Consider the following 23,434-nt stretch of genomic DNA (forward strand, 5'->3'; position numbering starts at 1 on the left):
AGCATTAATGTTCTGAAGGTTGCATGGAATGAGAACATAATTTTCCTTTTATTCAGTATCAGCCCATGTCTCTCACTCCCGTTACCCAGCTGCAGCGCAGTGGCATAGCTAGAGAGGGTGCAAAACACTAAGTTTTGCAGGGAGCTTTAGCACAGCATGCAAGCGACCCCTCTCCCTTCCCTTCAGAGCCATTCTGGTAGGGGGGAACAAAAGGGAGGCACATGCCTGGCTCCAAAGGAGAGGGGGAGGAACCACCTGCACACCATGGTGAGGCTCTCTGCAAAATGTAGTGCTTTGCACCCCCTCTAGTTATGCCACTGCTGCAGAGAAGACCTTGAGCCAACATGGTCATCTTGTTGGATCGTTCAGCAGTATTGCATGCAGGGATCCTTTGCATTGCATTTTGCTGCTGATCTCTGGATGACACACCTACTGTTCTAAAAGCTTTTCTCCTGCTAGTACATCTATCCAAAAAAGCAGAGGAGAAGGAGGAAAGAGACTGAAAAGTGGAGTTGATGGGGCAACATAGACCCTCATGAAAAAGTACTCCACAGTCAGACCCAAAGATAAATAACAGGAGTGCCATTGGACAGATCGGTGGGAACTCTCTCACTAAACTATCCTTCACTTGGTGATAGTGCAAGTACCTATGTGAATGTATGGCATTACATGTTTCACAGTGCAGGGAGATTTTACACCAGCAAATGACCAGGCTCATTATACTACCATATTTCATATATATGTATATATAGGAATGCACTTCAAATCAGAAGTCACATTATTATAATTAACAGTGTTTATATACTACTTTTCAACGAAAAGTTCACAGAGCTTTTTACAGAGAAAAATCAAATCACTTATGGCTCCCTATCCCCAAAGGTCTCACAATCTGAAAAGATGCATAAGAACATCAGAACATCAGAACAGCCCCTCTGGGTCAGGCCATAGGCCCATCTAGCCCAGCTCCCTGTATCTCACACCAGCAGACAGTCACTAGAAAAGACACTGCTGGTGTGAGGTGGGCCAGTTACTCTCCCCCTGCTAAATAAAAGAGGAGCACCCACTTGAAAAAAAATGCCTCTTACCCAGTTAGCAGGGAAGATAACCATTAATCATATTATTTTAATCAAGTTTATTTTTGGAGAAATATCGCATTACAAAGGCATTTGTTCTAGCTGTCTCCCCTAGAGCAGGATCAGTCCTCCCTATATTGCTGGTGAGAGCTGATTTCCTACTCTGTTTTCAAAGCGTCCATCTCCAGCTTCCCTATTATCTTGTTTCTTGCCTACTGGCAGTAGCGCATGAAGAAGGTGGTGGTGGGGACCCCGGGTGCCAGGCTGAAGGGGGCTGTCTGAAAGCCTGCCCCAAGACGGCAGCGGCTGCAAGGGCAACCCTGGCTGCAGCCGTGATTTGGTTAGCGCTGGCTGCTGCCACCTGCAAGAGAAGAATATTAAAAGTTATATATAAATATACACACTTAGTGTGTATATGTTCAGTCTGTGCTCTGGCCATTATTATTATTTATTTCCTGTCATGGCTATTACTGAAAATAATTACGGGGTGGGGTGTCAAATCTATGGCCCTGGGTCCCAAATGACCATGGTAAGCCACTGGTCCACACCATTGCGCCCGGGAGGTTCAGGAAATGGTGGGTGGGCCAGATGCAATTCCCTGTTTTGATGGCATGTTGCCAATTGCTGCTTTCCTGAATGGGCATCTGATGTGGCGGGGAGTCCAGAATCCTTGTACATAGAGACAAGGAGCAAGAGCCTGGCATTACTCGTGTAGGGGATAGTTCTGATGGTCATAAACCTGTGGCTTTAATCTGCATATGACCTAACGGTATCATCCTAATTTCTATCCCAAGCATTGGATTATGAATTGAGTGGAATATGTGCCTGTTGTTTAATGGTACTCAAAACTTAGAGTTTAGGTTGACCTTCTGAAGTTTGTTCTTCATGTGTAATTTCTTGGCTCTGGAACCATGACTGCTGTACTGTCTCCTTCCACATGGTTATCTAGCCATCTGGAAAATGTATCAACATTAATGTTTCACACCCCCAGATTTCTGTGCTTGACAGCGAAGTCAAAGTCTTGAATTCCTGCAGCCCACCTGCATTTTGCATTTCTCCGTTTCAGGGGCTGGCCGTTCTGGATTTGTCCCACTCTCACTGGCTGGGAGGGGCTTGTAGTTTCAAAGCCACCCAAAATGATTTCGGAAATAGCTCAAGCTAGTGGCATAGCTAGAGGGGGTGCAAAGCACTCTGTTTTGCAGGGAGACTCACCACAGCATGCATGGAGCCCCTTCCCTTCAGAGCCATTTGGTGCAAAATGGAGGCATATGCCTCCAAAGGGGAGAGGGAGGGGCCCCTTGCATGCTGTGATGAGGCTTCTTGTAAAACTTAGTGCTTTGCACCCACTCTAGCTACACCACTGCTCAGGGGCAGAGCTAGATTGTGAGCCCTTTTGGGACAGGGAGCCATCAGTTATTTGATTTTTCTCTGTAAACCGCTTTGTGAACCTTTAATTGAAAAGCGGTATATAAATACTGTTAATAATAATAATAATAATAATAATAATAATAATAATAATAATAATAATAATAATAATAATAATAAAATTTAATTTGCCCCCTCACTTGCCACTGGAACCATTCCAGGCAGTGATGGCAATGTGCGCAAGATGCTGAGAAGAAATTGGTACCAAACTTGCAAGGTACTAGCATTATTTTCATTTAAGAACAAAAAAAAATCTTTAAGAGGCCAGCTCAGTGTGTTGATCTGGTTGTCTGCATGTCAGTTCACGTATTGGGACTTCTGCTTTCATCATTGCTTCTTGATATATCAGGACTTACGCATCCATATTGCGTCTCACGTCTTGTGCAAGGGCTTTTTCCCTGCATTTCCCGAAGTCCCCACTGCGTAAAAGAGATTTAAATAACAAAATGCATGTGAATGGTGATGACAGTTGCCATCTGTGATCTCTTGCCATTGAAAGGTATCTCTTCTCCTACCTCTCGTCTACCCAAGCTGGTGACTGTCAAGCTCCGGAATGATGCTCAGGGATTTGCCAATGCTCTGATAGATGACCACAAGTGCTAGCTGCCTCCAGCTCTTAGGGACCCTATCAAGCTGTCACAAACTGAAGAATTCCAGACAATTGCTCAAGTTTATGAATGGGAACTCATACGTTCAAAGCATTGCCTGTGTTGGGAATTGGACAGCAAGATCCCACCCCTCCCATTGGTCCTTAAGCATTCAGGCTGCAACAGACCACACCTGTGGGTTACTGTTGCAAATCTGGCCCACATGTTCAATAGCACTGTGTTTGCTTCCAGTCCTGTTCCAGTTTGATTCCCATCTAGACTTCTGTTCTAGATCTCCAGGCCTCTCTGAGCCTTCTGAAGCCGAACCATCTTCTCTCTCAATTATTGCACTTTTGGGTCCATTGTGTGCTGTCTCTCTGTGGGCATTGACTACCTTATTTGAAAAAAGACATTCTGGGATTTGAACTCAAATCCTCTCTTTACACATGCACTTAAATGAGCAACTGGGGCTTACGTTTACCTATTAATAGCAAGTGGGGGAAGGCATGAAAGTGGTGAAGCAGTAGTAGTTTGCCCCATTGTGGTATTGATTCCAATTGTAAACTGCCCCCCCCCCAGACATTTTTGAAAGTAAAAGAAAGCAGCATGCCTGCCTGCTCCTTTCATCTTAATACCTCTGACCACTTGGTCTTTGAGAGAAATGAAAGTGCCCTATTTGTTCCTTCTAAATCAGGGTTTCTCGAACTATGGGTCTCGAACTATAGGCTCAATGTCCTATGGGTCCTAGGTTGGCCCAATTTGGAGCCCTCTGGATGCAAATGGAGGCTGAACTGGACCTCAATAAACCTCCAGAAGCAGCCAGAAAGTCACTTCCGGTTTACTTCTGGGTTAGTGAAAGTGACTAACTGAGGAAGTGAAAGTGACCGGTTGCCCCAGAGGCCTGTGGGAAGGAATTACGTGGCTGTGTCCTCCACAGAAGATGTAGATTGTGGTGGTGGTGGTGGTGGTGGTGGGGAGTTTGAGAACTCCTGTTCTAAATGGTTCAGATCTTGAAAAGTGTTTCTACACCACAGTCCATAACGTTTCTACGGACCCGATCCTATACAACTTTCCAGAGCCAATGCAGACATGCCAATGGATGTGTGCTGCATCCCGCTTGGGAGAGTAGTCACAGAGTCCTCCTCAAGGTAAGGGGATGTTTGATGCCTTACATTGGGGCTGCACTGCAGGTACATTGGTGTTGGAAAACTGAATAGGATTGGGCCCAATATCTTCTTGCTAGCTTTTCACCTCTTAGACTGAGCTGTGACTGGCTCTTGCCACAATTCTCTTGGCAAGTTTCACTTCTGTGTTCCAAAATTCTGGCATTTGGTATCTCTATCCTTCCAGTATATACTAGGAAATGTGCAGGAGAGACACGGAGAAAGAGAATGCTTACAAGACATTTTTTTAAAAAAAAAAATCTAACCATACCCTGCAGCCTAACATATAGTGAATAGTTCCCATCACAGTCATGTGACTTCCATAAGATGCCTCACTATCAGAAAATGGTAAGGATACCATCTTCCTGCTGGCAACGTGTTCCTCCCTATCAACCTTCAGTTGAATTGAAAACATTCTAAACATGCTGAGTGTGCACGTATTTTAGAGCACTTCTAAGCTTCTGCTTAGAATCACAGAAACATAGAACTGGAAGGAACCTAAAAGGTTATCTAGTCAAAACCCCTAAATCCTCTTAGAGCATCTCCAGCAGGTGTCGAGCCTCTGCTGGAAGATTTCCAGTGAAGGAGAATTCACTGTCTCCCTTCCAACTCCTCTCATTTTTATTCACATTCCTTGTGAATTAACTCCTGCTAATTGGGTAAGAGGCACTTTTTCAAGTGGGTGCTCCTTTTTTTTTAGCAGGGGGAAAGTAACTGGCCCACCTCACCCCAGCACTGTCTGTTCTAGTGGCTGTCTGCTGGTATTCCTGGGCATCTTTTTAGATTGTGAACCCTTTTGGGACAGGGAGCCATTTAGTTATTTGATTTTTCTCTGTAAACCGCTTTGTGAACTTTTAGTTGAAAAGCGGTATATAAATACTGTTAATAATAATAATTAATAATTGTATGCATAGCACATTTTTATGACAGCACATTTGCATAGCTGTATTGGAATCGCTGAAGATCTGGCGAGGAGGTAGATGTGGTGTCAGCAGTGGCCCCTTAAAGGGTGAAGGCCTGGGCATCCAGCAGAGTGTGCTGCACAGCTGCAGCCACTTGAAGGCAATAGGGCCCTCGGGCATAAAAGCACCTGATGAAGGGAGAGTTGGGTGTGGGTAGCAGAAGGAGGAAAGCTTGAGGAAGGACAGACTGGATTAATGGACTTTGGAAGCTGCTGGAGCAGAAACTACAGGAGACAATAAGAGTGGTGTTTGGCTGCTGTGCCCAAGACCTGCTGAGGACCAAGGGGCTGCTGTAGTGGTGGGAGGCCGCTAGCAGGAAGGAGGACCTCTGTAGGTTAAACAGGTGAGCTACCCTGGTGGTGGGGTCCAGCAGTACTGCAAGGTAGAACCAGGGTCACTTTTGAGGAAAGAAGGGGAGCTAATTAGCTAAAAGTCGGCATAATTCTCCAGGCGGAGCTTGGACTGGGAATCTGGCAGAACAATAGCACATTTTGTAATAATAGTAACTGCTACCTTCTATTGATAGTACACACAGATCAAGCACTGTGTTGGCTCTCAATGGGTGCAAGGGAATAGTCTCATGATGGTGCACGCCTGCCACTATAGCTAGCCAAATCTGAATCTAGAAGGAAATGTCAGAATTCTTACCATGCTTGTGCAAGGAACTTATTTTATGCTTGCGTAGAGCTTATTATTATTCTGCAAAAAATACCATTTCTATGACCAAAGGTGTCCATATGCCACTACTATGTGGGGCCACTTTTCACTTAGAGCTGTGGCACCACTGGATTGATGTTCTGCAAAGGAGCTTATTCTCAATCCGTGTTTTTATTGTCGTGAACAGCAAACTGCTGGCGGTAATCGTTTCGCCACCAACACTCAAGCAGAGGTATAGCTTCCTTGATGAACTCTTCGGGAACTATCATCAGGATCAATAAATCCATTCTGTCTAACCATCTAGCTAGTCAGGCAGCAAACCAACCAGCTGCATCTCCGGCTTTTCCTGTACCACCAGTAATATTGGCAATCGGAGCTTAAGGGCAGAATCACGTCGTAGGACTTTCATCTGAGCAGTTCCTATTAAAATAAATGGGAGTTTTAAATTCAATATGTGCCTTGTGTGTCTTGGGGGGGGGGTCTAGGGTCATTCCATATAATGGTAGGATCAATCCTGAGTTGGTAAGAGTGTGAACCTGAAGTCAGGAATCTCACGCCTTGATACTCCCACCTTGTGATGGTGGTTGGATTCATAAGGGCATCACCCCAACTAGTATCATCTCTCTTCTTAATCTCTGCCAGCAAAAATTAATAGCCAGGCATTATTATTGTTAAGAACATAACATAAGAACATAAGAACAGCCCCACTGGATCAGGCCATAGGCCCATCTAGCCCAGCTTCCTGTATCTCACAGCGGCCCACCAAATGCCCCAGGGAGCACACCAGATAACAAGAGACCTGCAAGGCCTCCTGGGAATTGTAGTTAAGAACATAAGAACAGCCCCACTGGATCGGGCCATAGGCCCATCTAGTCCAGCTTCCTGTATCTCACAGCGGCTCACCAAATACCCCAGGGAGCACACCAGATAACAAGAGACCTCATCCTGGTGCCCTCCCCTGCATCTGGCATTCTGACATAACCCATTTCTAAAATCAGGAGGTTGCATCATGGCTTGTACCCCATTGTTATGTACCCCATTGTAATAACATTGATATTGTTATTATATCGCTTCATCACAGCCTATGCTGGACTGGTTATAGTCTGCATTCGGAATCTAGCGAAGATCCTGGGAATCACAGAGATATTTTCTTAGGTTCCTTCTCCTCCTTATATAAATGTATTAGCTCTTTATTAAAAAGTGTGCACAGTGGCCTACAAACGAAAATAACGATAAACGAAGATGAATGTATCTGAGTGTTCAGAAACTTCAGGTCTGTTTGACTAGAACAAGAAAGCAGGCTTTTTCTCTAGGTCTGGCCCAAGCCCCACCTGTACTTGGAAGTGTCATCCAAATTTTAAGCCCTCCCTCATTTTTAAATGCATGCAGGTGTGCACCCAGAGACCATTTGTACTTTCTCAACTGCCTCCACTGTCCACCTGACTGTTTCTTCAAAACAGAGGAAGCCATCTTTTGCTCCTTTTACTGCCCAGCCTGCTCTGAAGAATTGGCCTGGAAGGGGTGTGGCAGCGCTGATGGCGGTAGAGAGAGTCTGCCTCTGTCCTGGAAGGATTGCTGTGGTCCCATTTCCTCCTCCAGCCCTGCCACCACAATTGTCCACTTGCAGTAGCAGCAGAAAGAGGTGGGTTGCTGTCTTTGCAGAGGAAGAGCTGTGGTTGGCTCATCAGTTGACGGTCACAAAGACATTACCTCATCACCTGGGAACCTAGAAGTCAAATAGATCCAGCAGTACATCCAGACAACTAACCAAATTCCATCAGAGAGAGTGTGACCCCCACCAAGAGCAGGTAATCTCACTGCCCCCACATCATAATACTTGCCAGTCATCAGCATTTCCATCTTGTCTAGATTCATTATTCACGCAGTGAGTCAAAAAACTATCGTTGCCCCAGGATGGAAATGAAAACCAGAGTTGGGGGTCATCAGCTTAGCAATAATACCCCATTCATTCGAAACCCACAGATGAGCTCACCCAGCAGCTGACTATAGACAATGAACGGCAGTGGGGACAAGATGGACCTTGTAGAACCCCATCGATTGATTCTTACGGAGTAGAGCGGTGGTTCCCAAACTTTGAGCACTGGGACCCGCTTTTTAAAATGACACTCCAGTGGGACCCACCCAGTTTTACAAGAGGCTTATCAGATTGGGAACATTCTGATGGCCTTAGGATCCAAGCCACAGTCACCTACACATGTGTGGCTCAGTTTCACTTTCCATAGGACTCAATACATTTTCCTTGTGAGCATGGAAGTGTGCAGAACTTCCTTCTCAAGAGTTTGTTGGGGCCTGCGTCCATTGGATCGGGACCACTTTGATGGCATTGCATTCCCCTAAACCCGCCCTTCAAAGTGGACCAAGGCATGGCCACCTACTCTTGAGAAAATACGCACATGCTGCTCTGTTTCTTAGGGCTCAATTCATTTTCCTTGTCAGCCATTAGCTTGTGAGTTTTGTGACCCATGCTAGAATTGAGTTGCTAGAATTGGAGTAGAGCAATAGTCAGTGGCAGACCTCCCATTCACTTGATGGAGCAGATGCCCTGGGCAACTTTAGGATCCCATGGGAGCCTCTCTGGGGCTCCTGACGGGGTCGGAAACTATGCTTCTGGTTTGCCAGAACCATAGTTTAAAGCGCAGGGGAACCTGCAGTAGGCTTCCTTGATGCACCTGGAGTCGTGTGAGGCACCAAGCACTCCAGATAAGTGGGAGGGGGGCAGATTTGCATACAGGGGGCGGCAGTATCCTGCAGGGGGTGCTATTGTGGACCTTTGCCCCGGGGCATGGGGTTGGGAAGGTCCGCTACTGGCAATAGTCACAAGTTCAGAAAAACCAACATGTTCATTCTCCCCTTCAGATACTCCCCTCCTCTTCAGATACAGACAATGAACAATGGTTGACCCTAAGAGGCACCCACAAGTGATGCTTGTGGAAGGAATGGTAGTCATGATGGAGCTCCATAACTGGTAATGGAAGAGAGACTTTTCAAATTCATATACAGTCGTCCCACAGTATCTGCAAGGGATTGATGATCCCCTCACACGGATACCAGAAACCTCAGATGCTGGAGCCCCAGTTTAAGGTGAGATGGGAGAGGCATCACAGCACCACTTTGCCTTACCTGTAAGACTCCTGAGGTAGCGGCAAGCCCATGGTCCACTCCGTTGGCCTCCCTGTGCTTCAAAAGCCCCCAGGAAGCAACCTAGAAATGACTTCCTATTCATGTCTGCAATTTCTGGTCACTTCCTGGAGTCATTCTGAGTGTCTCTTTTTCAATGCGCAGTGGCTCAAATTCACGGAAGCCAAGATGTGGAGGGTCCACTGTACAAGGTTGTTCAAGAGGCAGTGGGTGGTGTTGCACATCTTCTGCTAGCACACTCAGTACTATGCAACAGTGGATAATTCTCCCCATGACAACCTTTCCAATGCCCTTCCAGCCACCCTGTGGAACTCCTTGCCGCAGGAAGTAGTGATGGCATCTTGCCTAGATGCCTTGAAGAGGGGATTGGACAACTTTCTGGAGGAAAAGTTCATCATGGGTTACAAGTCATGGTAGGGAGGTGCAAGGTAGATTGCCTCTGATTGCCAGATGCAGAGGAGGGCACCAGGACGAGGTTGTGTCTGTTGTCTAGTGTGTTCCCTGAAGAATTTGGTGGGCCGCTGTGAGATACAGGAAGCTGGACTAGATGGGCCTATGGCCTGATCCAGTGGGGCTGTTCTTATGTTCTTAAACTACAATTCCCAGGAAGCCTTGCAGGTCTCTTGTTATCTGGTGTGCTCCCTGGGGCATTTGGTGGGCCACTGTGAGATACAGGAAGCTGGACTAGATGGGCCTATGGCCTGATCCAGTGGGGCTGTTCTTATGTTCTTAACTACAATTCCCAGGAAGCCTTGCAGGTCTCTTGTTATCTGGTGTGCTCCCTGGGGCATTTGGTGGGCCGCTGTGAGATACAGGAAGCTGGACTAGATGGGCCTATGGCCTGATCCAGTGGGGCTGTTCTTATGTTCTTAACTACAATTCCCAGGAAGCCTTGCAGGTCTCTTGTTATCTGGTGTGCTCCCTGGGGCATTTGGTGGGCCACTGTGAGATACAGGAAGCTGGACTAGATGGGCCTATGGCCTGATCCGGTGGGGCTGTTCTTATGTTCTTAACTACAATTCCCAGGAAGCCTTGCAGGTCTCTTGTTATCTGGTGTGCTCCCTGGGGCATTTGGTGGGCCGCTGTGAGATACAGGAAGCTGGACTAGATGGGCTTTTGGCCTGCTCCAGCAGGGCTCTTCTAATGTTCTTCCCCCAGAGCAGGGTCTCTAAACTTTTCGGCCAAAGGACCACATCAAATATCTGGCACTGTGTTGAGGGCTGGAAAAAAAATATATATATATATATAATTTAAATAAATACATTAGAGATGGAACTTCGATGAATGAATAAATGAATGAATGGGCTCAAATACCCAGGACTTCTCCAAGCACGAACACAGCCCAAAAAATAAAGCACACACTTAAATGGACTCCCCTCCCCCTTCTCACAAGCACACCCCTGGTTGTGTCAACTGGGCCAGAGGCGGTGGCATAGCTGGAGGGGGGCAGAGCACTCAGCCTGGCAGGGAGGTTGGCGAGTGGCCCCTCCCTTCAGAGCCATTCCTGGAGGGGGGGCAAAATGGAGCCGCTGACCCAGCTCCCTGCCAGGCTGAGTGCTCTGCCCCCCCTTCAGCTACGCCACCGGCCAGAGGCTCTCAGGGGATCAGAGGCTCGCTGCGGGCCGCATCTGGCCCCTGGGCTGGGGTTTGGAGACCCCTTCCCCAGAGAATTTCCTGCTCCCAGAAGTCTGCTCTGGTTGCCACCCCCTGGCCTGAAGTCTAACTGATAGGGGCCTACAAAATTGGCGTGTTTGCTGAGTCTTTCCCCCTCGGTCGAGCGATTTCCTAGCAGACTTTCCTTTGGGGAATTAAATGCTTTCTAGAACAGCACTGCTGTCTCTATAGGTGGCCCAACAGCAGCGTGATTTTGAGCTGGCGGCTCGGTTTCTTGAAGAAGGTTCCAAACAGCGGCACAGAGCTGTTGACACGGCATGCTGTTCCCTCAAGTACAACCAAGGAAGCTGTGCTGTCAGAGGGCATTCACATCTCTGGAAGGCCTTGGGCCCACCCCCTTTGTCAACCCCTGCGAGCAGCTGCCGTTCCGAAAGTCAATGGTACCTCAACCTCTGCACGCTTTGCCACATGGAGTCTGCAAAGCAATTTTCCCCGGCACTGTTTTTTTTTTAAAACTCCGCTTGTAAGGTGCTGATCAGACTATTTTCACGAGGTGGTTATAATATTTTTGATGGCCTTTTGATAAAGAACTTGAGTAGGCATCAGTGCTTTTGTGTGGGTGTGAATAGGATGTTCAATCCTATTCCTCTTCCCCTTGATTATTGGGAAAGCAGCAGGACGGAGATATAAATACGAGTTGAATCTGTTTTTGAAAGCCGGCATTTTACATCGCGCTTAATGGGAGTGCTGCTCAAAATTAGATGCTTTCGGCGGCAAATACCGTGCGCGCGACAAAGGGAGCGGGATGTTGCCGAAATCCTAGGGGCTTTGCACAATCGTGGCAGGTCAGATACTGTTTTATATGAAAGTGCAGCTGTTTATGGAACATTTGTCAATTTAAATTAAATTACAACTTTGGAGGCACCAACTTACAAACTTAAAGAAAGCCATATGATATGATGCATTACATCTTTGGCCCATTAAGGAATCTTAAAGGAAGGTAACCAAAGACCGAAAATACCGGTTCAAATTTCAACCCGCAAGAAGTGTGAATACACCCTCAATTTAATCAAATGTATAATGCAACTTCCTGAGGCTTAAATGTCTTGCAATTGCTCTTCAAATGGGCACTTGTTTCTCCATTATTGGCCACTTTAATCTCGTTGTCTCATTTAAAGATCACTTTATAGGACCGGGTGGTCTGCATTGGACAAACGTGCCTGATGGAGCAATACCACCGTTTACATATTACTCCGATCATGATCTGAAAAGTGATTTAAAAATCTATAGAGACAATCCAATTGTCCGGGAAAATATATACACACACGTCTACCTTGAGGTGGCTAAAATGAAGGAAATCCAGTTTGAGGAGACAGAAAGAAAGCCAAGCCGAGGCCGGGGAGGAAAGTTCTGGAGGCAAATGGGCGCTTGCAGTGACCGAGTTCGAAACCCAGTTCTCCCAGGAGAAAATTAGAAGAGGGCAATGAAGACGAGGAATTGGAAAAGTAGAATGTTTGTGCTTTTCTTTCCAACAGACCACATTAAATATTCAACAAAAGCTGGGGGATCCGTTTACAGTACTCTTCTTGTTTCTCGTGTATCGGTTGACAGGTGCTGTAAACAGACATAGACAAACATGGTCCGATGCTAGCAGTGCTCCAATAACTGGGGGGCAGAAATACTTTTATTTCCTCTAGCACTTTTAAAGCATCATGTCTATCTAGCTTGGGGGGGGGGGAGGAAGTGACTGGAGGGATGAATTCCTTTCCAGATGTGAAAAAGCAAACATTAGCACTTTTTTACATGTGTTGTCCTGTTATGAAAAATTTTTATTCCTAAAGATGGAGAGTCGGAGGGATATTTTATTATCCCTCCTTCCGAAACCACTCAGTTATTCGAAAAATGTCCCATGTCCATTTTATTTCAGACTTAAATGGCAGGCAACGCCCCAATGGAGTTGCCTTGCTAACATACCCCGAACCTGCACACGCAAAGGGTGTCGCAATGCCCAGATCAGTGTGAAGCGGTTGACCTCGGCTAAGAGATGGGAACTGTTCTTTAAAACATTCACTCATTCATGTTTAAGAGATGTCACAGTAAATAAATTATGACTGTTTACACGTAGGCCTAAGTGTCTTCTTTTTCCACACCAGAGGCAGCTATTTGGCTGTGATGCTATCATTCAAAGTGAGCTAATTGCACACTGCCTTCCACCACCACCTTGCACTTGAAATATATATCCTTTGAGCTGCCATTTGTCCTTGTGCACTCTGGCCTTACATTGCACCAGACCAGTGGCCTAGCTAGAGGAGGTGCAAAGCACTAGGTTTTGCAGGAAGCCTCACCACTGTGTGTAAGGGGCCTCTCCTCCTCCCCTTTGGAGCCATTCCGGGTGGGGGAGCAAAACAGAGGCGAATGCCTGGCTCCGAAGGGGAGGGAGAGGGGCCGCTTTCACGCCACAGTGAGGCTCCCTGCAAAATTTAGTGCTTTGCACCCCCTCTAGCTACGCCACCACACTAAGATGCTGCAAGACCAGATTGACTTCTCAACAATGGCAACTGCAACTGATCAAGTGAGTAATGAAGCCACTCTTTGACAAATGTGTCATTTGCTTTTCACTGTCTCCTTGTCATCTGTGGGCAAAACAGAAAAGCATAAGGAAGTCTTCACTACTAACCTGATGCAATCCTGTAAGCTTGAGCACCGTCTATGCATCGTAAGAGCTGACGCCAGTAAAGTTGACCCTGTGTATTTTCATTGCCTCTCTGTTGGATCATACGATATTTAATAATTGGTTCTGGCACCTTATTGCATGCTATGATAACGTTGAGACGCAACAGTTTTCTAGAACATATGGGCAGCACAGCCTCCAAACATATAGATGATACACCCAATCAAGGAGACCTTCTGTCTTGTTTTGTTGCGCTTCGAAAGGTCAGGTAAACTTTGTTATCTGGTTGTGGTCTTACATTCTTCAGTTGTTTTCTTTGTACCTATGAAATAAATATGTTGGTGAATGACTTTTTTTTTGTTCTGTGTTGAAAAATTTGACACGGTTCTTGTTTCTGCCTGCATGTGAATGTGCCTGTGAGTGTGATGTGCAGTGCATTGTGACAGCTCTATTTCTAAAAGCAACACCTTGGGTCAATAAAGAAGACATCACATCACTCTTTCAAACAGGCCTCGTTACATCTTTGTCACAGGCCATTTGTATGGTCTCAGTGGCTGCTTCAACTCACCATGGTTTTAAAGTGGCCTGTCTGAAACGTACCCTTGGTCTCTGCTCGCATTGCCATTGGCAATATGAATTGATGTGCGACTGATTCACATAGCTCTGTTGTGCAACTGATGCACAGCTGATGTGCATAGATGCTCATCATTATTCATTGTCAGGAGGACATACCTTATGATATGATAAATGGGCTATGTCAGATATCCTGGGGGCTGGGGATAAGAATAGGCCCTCAGTTTGGCTGTACTTGTCGTAAGAGGCGACTAAACAGCCACCGGGTAGATGGGACTCGTTAGCCTGAGAAGGCAGCTCATCTGAGAGAAGGAAAACTCTGATCCCAAACCTCCACTGCCTTGTGGCTACATCCAGTTAGGGAAAAGGCTTCAGGAGTCAACCTCGAGGCAAAATCCGGAGCCGGAGTCCCTGAGGCAGTTCGTGGCTGAACACAGTCACGTTCTGGCAACTCCTGCGACGTTGCTGGAACCAACCGTATTGGCCTCTGCCTTTCCATTGGACCATTTCAGCGATGTGGAGAGGGGGGATTTGCTGCATGGGTAACAGCCTATCCTCCATACCTACTTTACCCAGGCTTCGCACACTGGAGAGGACACTGTTCCAGAACCACCATTCAGAGTGTGACACCATAGTCTTCTGAGACTGAAGGATGCCAACAATGTATGTCAGATACAAGGGAGGGCACCAGGATGCAGGTCTCTTGTTGTCTTGTGTGCTCCCTGGGGCATTTGGTGGGCTGCTGTGAGATACAGGCAGCGGGACTAGATGGGCCTATGACCTGATCCAGTGGGGCTGCTCTTACGTTCTTATGTTCTTATGATGTGGCCCTCTGGACAGTTTGGTGCACATGCAAGCAAAGACTACTTTCTTCAGTGGTGGTCTTACCTGAACTTACCTCTTAGTCCAGTGCCTGTGAAAATGTCTTGTCACATTAAATAGTTCCCAAATTGCGGCAGTATTTATTGCCTCTGCAAGTTAGTATTCATACCGGCCATAAACCGGCCATATAAGCCAGCCATAAACCCAGACCTGTTGAGAGGCCGCATGGTTCCTTGATCATGTGACCATTGCATAGCTCTGGCCTTTCCCCAAAGCACTACCAAGCAACTTACATGGCATGGCTTTTTAATTTCAAGAAAGAAAGCATTTTGTCTTTCAACAGACCTGTTAGGTAGGCTGAGAGAGAGAAACAGGTCAGCCAATACATTTGATGACTGAGTAGAGATGTGAACTTCTAAACCCAGTGCTGGCATGATCACTCCTAAATATCTCCAATGGCTTGGTGGAGCTCACCCTACTCAAAGATTTTCTTTGGTGAATAGGCTAATGGAGCAATTCAGATGATGGCTAATACAGTGGTGTAGCTTGAGGGGGTGCAAAGCACTTTGCAGGGAGCCTCACCATAGCTTGCAAGCAGCCCCTTCCCCTCCCCTTCAGAACCATTCTGTGTGATGGGAACAAAATGGAGGCAATGCCTCTGTTTTGCTCTTGTGGCCCAGAATGGCTCCGAAGGGGAGGGAAAGGGTCCACTTGCAAACCACAATGAGACACCCTGCATAACTTAGTGCTTTGCACCCCCTTGAGCTATGCCACTGAGCTGCTGTTCCAGTCGGGCTTCCTGGCCCAGAGGTGCTCACCCTTCAGGCCAGCCCAGCCTAGGGGCCTTTCCTAAGGGGGTCTTGCTCACTGCCCCAGAAACAGTCCCAAGACCTCAACGATCATACTCTGAAGAGTTTATTTTGGTTATAAAGGGTACAGGATTAATTATAAATGAGTCCCTTTGTTAATTTTCTCATTTTATCTCTGTCCAATCACATTTACTCTAGCACAGTGGTTCCCAACATTTATTCAAAGGTTGGGAAATCAGTAAGTTTTTGCAGGGCTGGTACTGGGGTCGAGGCTGAGGGTGGCAAGTCACTTTTGGGTTCCTACTGCCATTGCTGCTGCTGAAGTAAAAAAAGGGGTTTTCCGACTTACCTACAGCAGAAACACAGGTTTTGCAACACCTCTAGTCGAAGCTGGTGGGTAAGTACAAAGACCCTCTTTTTTTACTTTGGTGGCGGCAGCACAAACTCAGAATTTGCTGTTTTGCCATCGTCGCTGGTTGCCACTCCCTTAAGGGGGAATTCAGTGTTTCTGGTTTCCATGGGGGGTCATGACCCCTAGGTTGGGTACTGCTGCAGCACATGACCAGAGTGGCCAGTTCTAGGATCGCGTGGTCTTTGTGGTGGGAGTTTGGACACCCATGTGTCATCTCATCCTTTTGGTCCCTTCTATCCAGTGAACTGCTCTGCTGGGTTCCTCTTTTGAGCACTTTTTGCAGGCTCTTGTTTCCTTTCTCTTTGCTTCTCCTCTTGGATGACATCAGCCTGCCAATTTGGTGTCATCTCCTCCTCCTTCCTTGTCTAGCTTGATTACTCCAACTTGGCTAGCCATCTCTTATCCCTCTCCTCCTCGCTTGTCTCTGTTCAGCCTTGGTGCCATAATATTATAGTACAATTCATGTTATGGTACAACTGGTGGCCAGAGAATGTGTAAAGGTCTCTCCAAAAGACCAAGCCAGGCCAGTCTGTATTGCTAGAGCTTTACTCTCTGCTTGAAATTGGAAATTCTCAAACGGACTTCAACAAATTAACTCTCACCCCTGACTCAGTCATGTTCCTTGGCCCACATACATCCAGTGGCACCGCTGAGGCTGGTGGAGGCCTCCTTTCATCCCCTTTCCCCTGGGAAAGTCCCAGGCCACACAATGGGGCTTCTCAAGTCTGAGCCGGCTACTTTGCCATTGCAGACTTGTGACTCTCCGTGTTGGGCTTTGCAGCCAACGTGGAGGATAGGATGTGGAGGAGCTGGGCTCTGCCAGTCCCACCTTCCTCCTGCCCTGGTTCTTCTCCTGCCCCACTCTTTCCCTGCACCATTCTGCCCACTCCCTGCCTCCCCCCACCCTGAAAGTACTCACCACTGACTGGCAGTGCAAGAATGCTGCCAGCCCTCCATGTGACGCTGGCCCAGCACCAGCTGCCCCTCTTCTCCAGGTGGCAAGGATGCCCCTTACGGCGAGTTTGCAACACCCAGCACTGGCACTGGAGCTCAGTGCCAGCACTAATGGAGTTCAGGATTGGGCCCTTAAGACTGCAGATTTGCTTGCACCCCTTAGGTGCTGGTTTGTCTGATGGTTTGGGCAACTGTTCAATTTGTGTAACCTGAGGAGATGGGCAAGCTCTGTGCGTGTGTGGCAGCCTTTTCTTCCAGCTCTGCTGCCATGACCTTTGGCAGCATCCCTGGAAAAGGTGGAGCTAAGCCATGTCTCCACCTGTCTCAGATTTGCTCTCAAGGAGAGCAGACAGGACGAGGGGCAGGTGGTGGGTAGACATGAGCTCCCTGCCAATTTGCTACCTTCCTCAATTCACCACTCCAAGCATTTGTTCGCCTGGCCTCATGGGTGGACCACCCTGTTGGTTCTGATGAACCTCTCCGTGGTGGTCAATATTATTGACCCTGGTATCCTCTGGACCACCCCTTTGGATTGTGTCTGAGCAGTTCAGCTTTGCTTCCTATCCTACCTGGGGATAGGGTCCAGAATATATGAATTGTAGTCTGTATGCATTCTGTATGTAGTCTGTAGTCTATCTGAATTGTAGACTTGACACTGTAGTCTTTTCTCTTTGGGTTCTCAGCCTTCTTTGCTCTGTTACTCAACATCTACATAAAATCACTAGGAGAAGTTGCCTGGGATTGTCTAGGGTTGAAGTGGAGATGTTGATGAACTGGATATGGACATACAAGATGAGACTCACAGCCCAATCCTGAGCTGCCTGGTGCCCAGAGGAGCAGCAGCACCAAAATGGCAACTGCTGCATCCTAAGGGGCTTTGGGCAGCCACTGGTGGCTCCTCGCGGGAAGGCCTAAGCCCCACAATGGGGCTGCTCAAATTTGCGTCAGCTATTTAGCGGGCAGAGAGTTGAGCAGCCCTGTATCTGGCCAGGCCACCTCTCTACCTCTATCCCCCTTCCCCTGCCATCCCCCAGCCCCTGAACGCCTTCCCCCCACCCTGACCCACCACTCCACTGCCTAGAGCAGGGGTGCCCAAACCCCAGCCCTGGGGCCACATGCAGCCCTCAAGACCTCTCAATGCTGCCCTCAGGGAGCCCCCAGTCTCCAATGAGCCTCTGACCCTCCAGAGATTTGTTACAGCCCGCACTGGCCCGACACAACTGCTCTCGGCGTGAAGGCAACTCCTTGACCTTTTTGCATGAGCTGTGGGATGAGGGCTTCCTCCACTGCTTGCTGTTTCACATCTGTGATGCAGTAGCGGCAGCAAAGGAAAGGCCAGCCTTGCTTTGTGCAAGGCCTTTTATAGGCCTTGAGCTATCGCAAGACCTTCATTCATTCATATAAGTTCATCTTTAATATATTCATTTATGTAAACTTATGTAAATTTATTCAATTTTTAAATGTAAATTAATTCTTTCTTTCCCCGGCCCCCGATGCAGTGTCAGAGAGATGATGTGGCCCTCCTGCCAAAAACTTTGGACACCTGGCCTAGAGCTTGCCCTTGCTCTGGGTGGCGTGTGATGGGCCTCCAGCTGGCGCTGGCTCAGCACAAACTGGTGCTGAGCCAGCCCCAGAGCTGACCCATTGAGTCTCTCAGGTGTGACTTACAACACATCCATGACACTCGGCACTGGCAGAGGGCCAGTTCTGGGTCTTCAAGACCGGGCCCTCACTCTAGACAAGATAGAGGTTCTGTGGATCAGCAAGAGAGCTAATCAAAGATATAGGAATTCATCCTGTTCTGGAGGGGGTTGCAGTCCTTGTGAAGGAGAAGATGTGCAGCTTGGGATACTACTGGACCCTGAGTTATGCCTGGGTAATCAGGTGACAACTGTGGTTAGGAGAGTATTTATAGAGCTCTGGCCACCCTAAAGCTGGATGTATCTCATAAGAACATAAGAACATAAGAACAGCCCCACTGGATCAGGCCATAGGCCCATCTAGTCCAGCTTCCTGTATCTCACAGCGGCCCACCAAATGCCCCAAGGAGCACACCAGATAACAAGAGACCTGCAAGACTTCCTGGGAATTGTAGTTAAGAACATAAGAACAGCCCCACTGGATCAGGCCATAGGCCCATCTAGTCCAGCTTCCTGGATCTCACAGCGGCCCACCAAATGCCCCAGGGAGCACACCAGATAGCAAGAGACCTGCAAGGCCTCCTGGGAATTGTAGTTAAGAAATAAGAACAGCCCCACTGGATCAGGCCATAGGCCCATCTAGTCCAGCTTCCTGTATCTCACAGCAGCCCACCAAATGCCCCAGGGAGCACACCTGATAACAAGAGACCTCATCCTGGTGCCCTCCCTTGCATCTGGCATTCTGACATAACCCATTTCTAAAATCAGGAGGTTGCGCATACACATCATGGCTTGTACTCCGTAATGGATTTTTCCTCCAGAAACTTGTCCAATCCCCTTTTAAAGGCGTCTAGGCTAGACGCCATCACCACATCCTGTGGCAAGGAGTTCCACAGACCGACCACACGCTGAGTAAAGAAATATTTTCTTTTGTCTGTCCTAACCCGCCCAACACTCAATTTTAGTGGATGTCCCCTGGTTCTGGTATTATGTGAGAGTGTAAAGAGCATCTCCCTATCCACTCTGTCCATCCCCTGCATAATTTTGTATGTCTCAATCATGTCCCCCCTCAGGCGTCTCTTTTCTAGGCTGAAGAGGCCCAAACGCCGTAGCCTTTCCTCATAAGGAAGGTGCCCCAGCCCCCTAATCATCTTAGTCGCTCTCTTTTGCACCTTTTCCATTTCAAGGATACCTTGGTATCAAGGTATCAAGGACACCATATGAATACCTTGATATCAAGGATATCAAGGCTACCTTGCTTCCATGTGAGTCTACCCACCAAAGAGTATTTTGGGGGGAATCCTTTATCTGCTTATTACCACCAGAAGAAGCTTGGTTTTTATACTTGGAGGAAAGGGCCTTTTCAGGGTTGGCCCCAAATTGTGGCTGCCTTCACACCTTTGGTTTTTCAAAGGCTGTTGTTGAGGACCATGGTTTTTGTGAGGGCTTCTGGAGGGTGAAGGGCAATGAAACAGAGCTTCTGTTTGCTGTTTGCTGTTTGTGGTGCTTTTTGGCTCTGTTCTAGTTTGTTATTGGCCGTTTTCCATTTGAAATACATTTCTGCATTTTGTTTTATGCTGCCTAAGATGAAAGGTGCTCTCAATATTTTTAAAACTTAACTACATTTAAAACAAAACGCTAAACTATCCAAATTTCCAGCACTGGTGCAGCCCCTCTTTGCCCCTCTTGGGTGCAAAAGAAAAAAAAGCCCCTCTTGGGTGTCTTACTGAACACAATGGGTTTACTCCTCAGTAAAATGAATAACAGTTTCCAAACACCTCTACCCATGCCAATAGAACTCATTGGAGCTGCTGTACATCTGAGGACAGCAAGGGCTGAAAAATGGGGGAAAGGATCTGGCATGTGCATTTGCTGCTGAGATCCTCCCCTCTGATCTGGTCCATGCCACCTGCCCTCATCCTTCCCCACCCCAGAACTTCCCCAAACTCCCCTCTCCCCACACCCGCCACCAACTCACAGGCACCTGTGGAGCCTCCAGGAGCTGCTGGCGGGCCTCAACTAGAAATGCTGGAAGGACTAGTTCCAGCAGTGTAAGGGCACCATCGGATTGGGTCCTAAGCTGATGGGTGTGGTCAGAAGGAATTTACTAGATCTGAGCATGCCTAGGACTGACTGGTGGAAGCCCTTGTGGAAGATAGTCGGGCAGCGCAATCCTAACTTGCACTGGAACAGGCAGGCAGGCCTATGCTGTATCCAGTGCAAGTTTGGGGCTGTGAGGCTTGGCCCGAGGAAAGGGGAAACCTCACCCTGGGGGGAGCTGCAGCAGTGCTACTTGGAGTCCAATGGAGCTACTTGGATCTACACCACTGAAATTGGTGGCGCAAATTCGAGCAGCCTGGAGCTGCAGGGTTGGATCCAGTATAAGTGTAGGAACCTGGCCCCACCTCCCGCTCACCATCTGCCTACCCCCGGAAATGCCCGCTGCCCGCCCTACCCCTGCCCCCAAACCTCACCTCCTCCCCTTCATCCCCACGCCTCCCCCAGACCCCTGCGCTGGTTGAGCTCGACCTGCGCAAACTGATGTGGTTTGCTCCGTGGCTTGCATTGGCACAGGGAGGTTGGCAAATGTCTGTGCGCTGGCCTATCTCCCCGAAGAGTGGTGCGAAATGGCTTTACAGAACTTTCGTGACTTGCGCCGGCCGAAGGGGTGCTTAGGATTATAGGTATACATGCACCTATATTTGTATATTTGTAACTGTATATATAACACAGGCCTACAAAACTGAGGGACAGAAAAGTTTTTCCCAGGCTTTATGGTGGTTTGATATGAATTTGGGATGCCGATTCCAAAAATGGCATCCGTTTTGCCCTATCACGTCTAGTTTTGGAGACACGGCATAGCCTCTTTAGTGAATTGTTCAAGCAGCTTCCTCATGAGGAAGCCATGGTGTAGGCTTCCTCACGAGGAAGTTGCTTGAACCATTCACTAATAAGGTTATACTATATCTCCAAAACTAGCCGTGATAGGGCAAAACGGATGCCATTTTTGGAATCGGCACCCCAAATATACCCAGGAATTGGTGTAACACTTAAGGAAGCAAAATGTGTGTTGGCCTGTGTAATCTATACCAATAAAAAGGTACAGGGGGGGAAAAAGGTTTAAAAGAAATGTTATCTTCTTGAAAAAGTTTAAACGTCTTCGGGTAGCCTCTGGAATGCCTGCCCCTCCTGCAGGTTGGCACCTGGGGGGCTTCCACCCTCGTTGTATGCCGCCAGTCTGAAGTTCCTTTTCTTTCACATTCCGGAATCTATTTTTGCATCTTCTTAACTATGATCTGAAAATGTTATTGCTCCAGCTGAATAGCTCAGGTCGGGTCTGAAAAATGCAGGGACAAAGCTGTGACTATGGGAGAAAGGGCTATCATGTATCATGCCATCCTCTTTTATTTTTGTAAAACCAGCTTTTGGGGGGGGGGTAGTCTGTAGTCCACTGAAATAATATTTGATAATATTTGAAAGATGAATTAAGAACTCCTTTTGACTGTCTGGAACATCAGATCGAAGCCATGAATATGCCCTGGTTTGGAGCCATAAGAAATTTGGACGGCCTGGGTCCTATCGTGGCTATAAAGCGCTTCCTATTAAAAATTTCTTCCTCTTTTTCCTCTGATCACTTGCTTGGCCAATTTTGAGCCAGTAGGTGGCATGCTTGCTAATAATAATTGAGAGCCCTGAGCTTGATCTTAATATATGCGGAAAGCACTTTTCTTATTATAAACTGCTAAAATCATATTTGTACTCGGCTTTTTCTATTGGTATAATTAGTTGGAAATAATATTACAAGGGCAGAGTTGAAAAGCACACAACCTTGCGGAGACATTTCAGCAAACACAGGCAAACAAGGCTCCGGAATGCCAACAGAGCGCAGTGAAAACGTCATTCAAAGAGAGATGTTGGGGAAAAAAAGTACTGATAACAAATTGTGGGCAGCAAACTTCCATTGCCACCCTGCACCGCTGTCACTGAATTAGTTCTCTCTCTCTCTCTCTCTCTCTCTCTGTGTGTGTGTGTGTGTGTGTGTGTGTGTGTGTGAAACTAGATTTCACCCAATCATGGTTTTGGAGCCACCTATACAGAATAAGCCTCTATTTGACAAAATTTTGGTTTGTTTGGAATCTGATGTAAACCATTATTGCTATGTGAGCCCTAGAGAAATTTTCTCCCCAGGAAAAAAAAAAAAGTACACACACACACCATAAAACTAGATTTTGCTGAGCACATGTTGATTGATGAATGAATATGCAAATGTTCAAACTGCATAGAGTTCATAAAGAACAAATGAAGATATGAAGAGCCACACTCAATCAGGACAAAGGCCCACCTAGTCCAGCTTCTTGCATCTCACAGTTGCCCACAGGGGCACACAAGACCACAAGACACCTGCACCCTGGTGCTACTCCCTTGCATTGAGCTTTCAGTGATAGCCTACTTCCAGGGAATGGTCTGACGGCATGTGATGCAGAGCACATCTGGATCTAGTTGCTGCCTGAATAGGAAATCACTTGAGAACCACAGGCCACCTTGAGCTCCACCATGGAAGGGAGGCAGGTTAGACATCTCATCAAGAAATAAAAACACCAGGCTTATGCTCAGGGATGGAGATGCAAAGAGAGGTTAAAGACCACGTGAACATCAGTTGGCATTGCAGCCAAGAGAGGAGGGGCTCATATCAACATGGCTGAAACCCAGCCTAGTTCCTGGTGAGAATATGTGACGTTTCCTTGTATGGGGGCAGAACAATGTGCAGGATTGTCTAATCTTAGTAGGAGCAACTCTTGAAAGTTCAAGGTAAAGGTCTTTTGTAGCCCTCTGTAGCCCCCTTTAGCAAGGCGCGCTGGCACTGCGCTATGGTACATACTAATGCACGGGCAGCTCCATGTGCCTTTCTTCTG

This window comes from Tiliqua scincoides, chromosome 1 (genome assembly GCF_035046505.1).
Source record: "Tiliqua scincoides isolate rTilSci1 chromosome 1, rTilSci1.hap2, whole genome shotgun sequence".
In the NCBI taxonomy this organism is placed as follows: Eukaryota; Metazoa; Chordata; class Lepidosauria; order Squamata; family Scincidae; genus Tiliqua; species Tiliqua scincoides.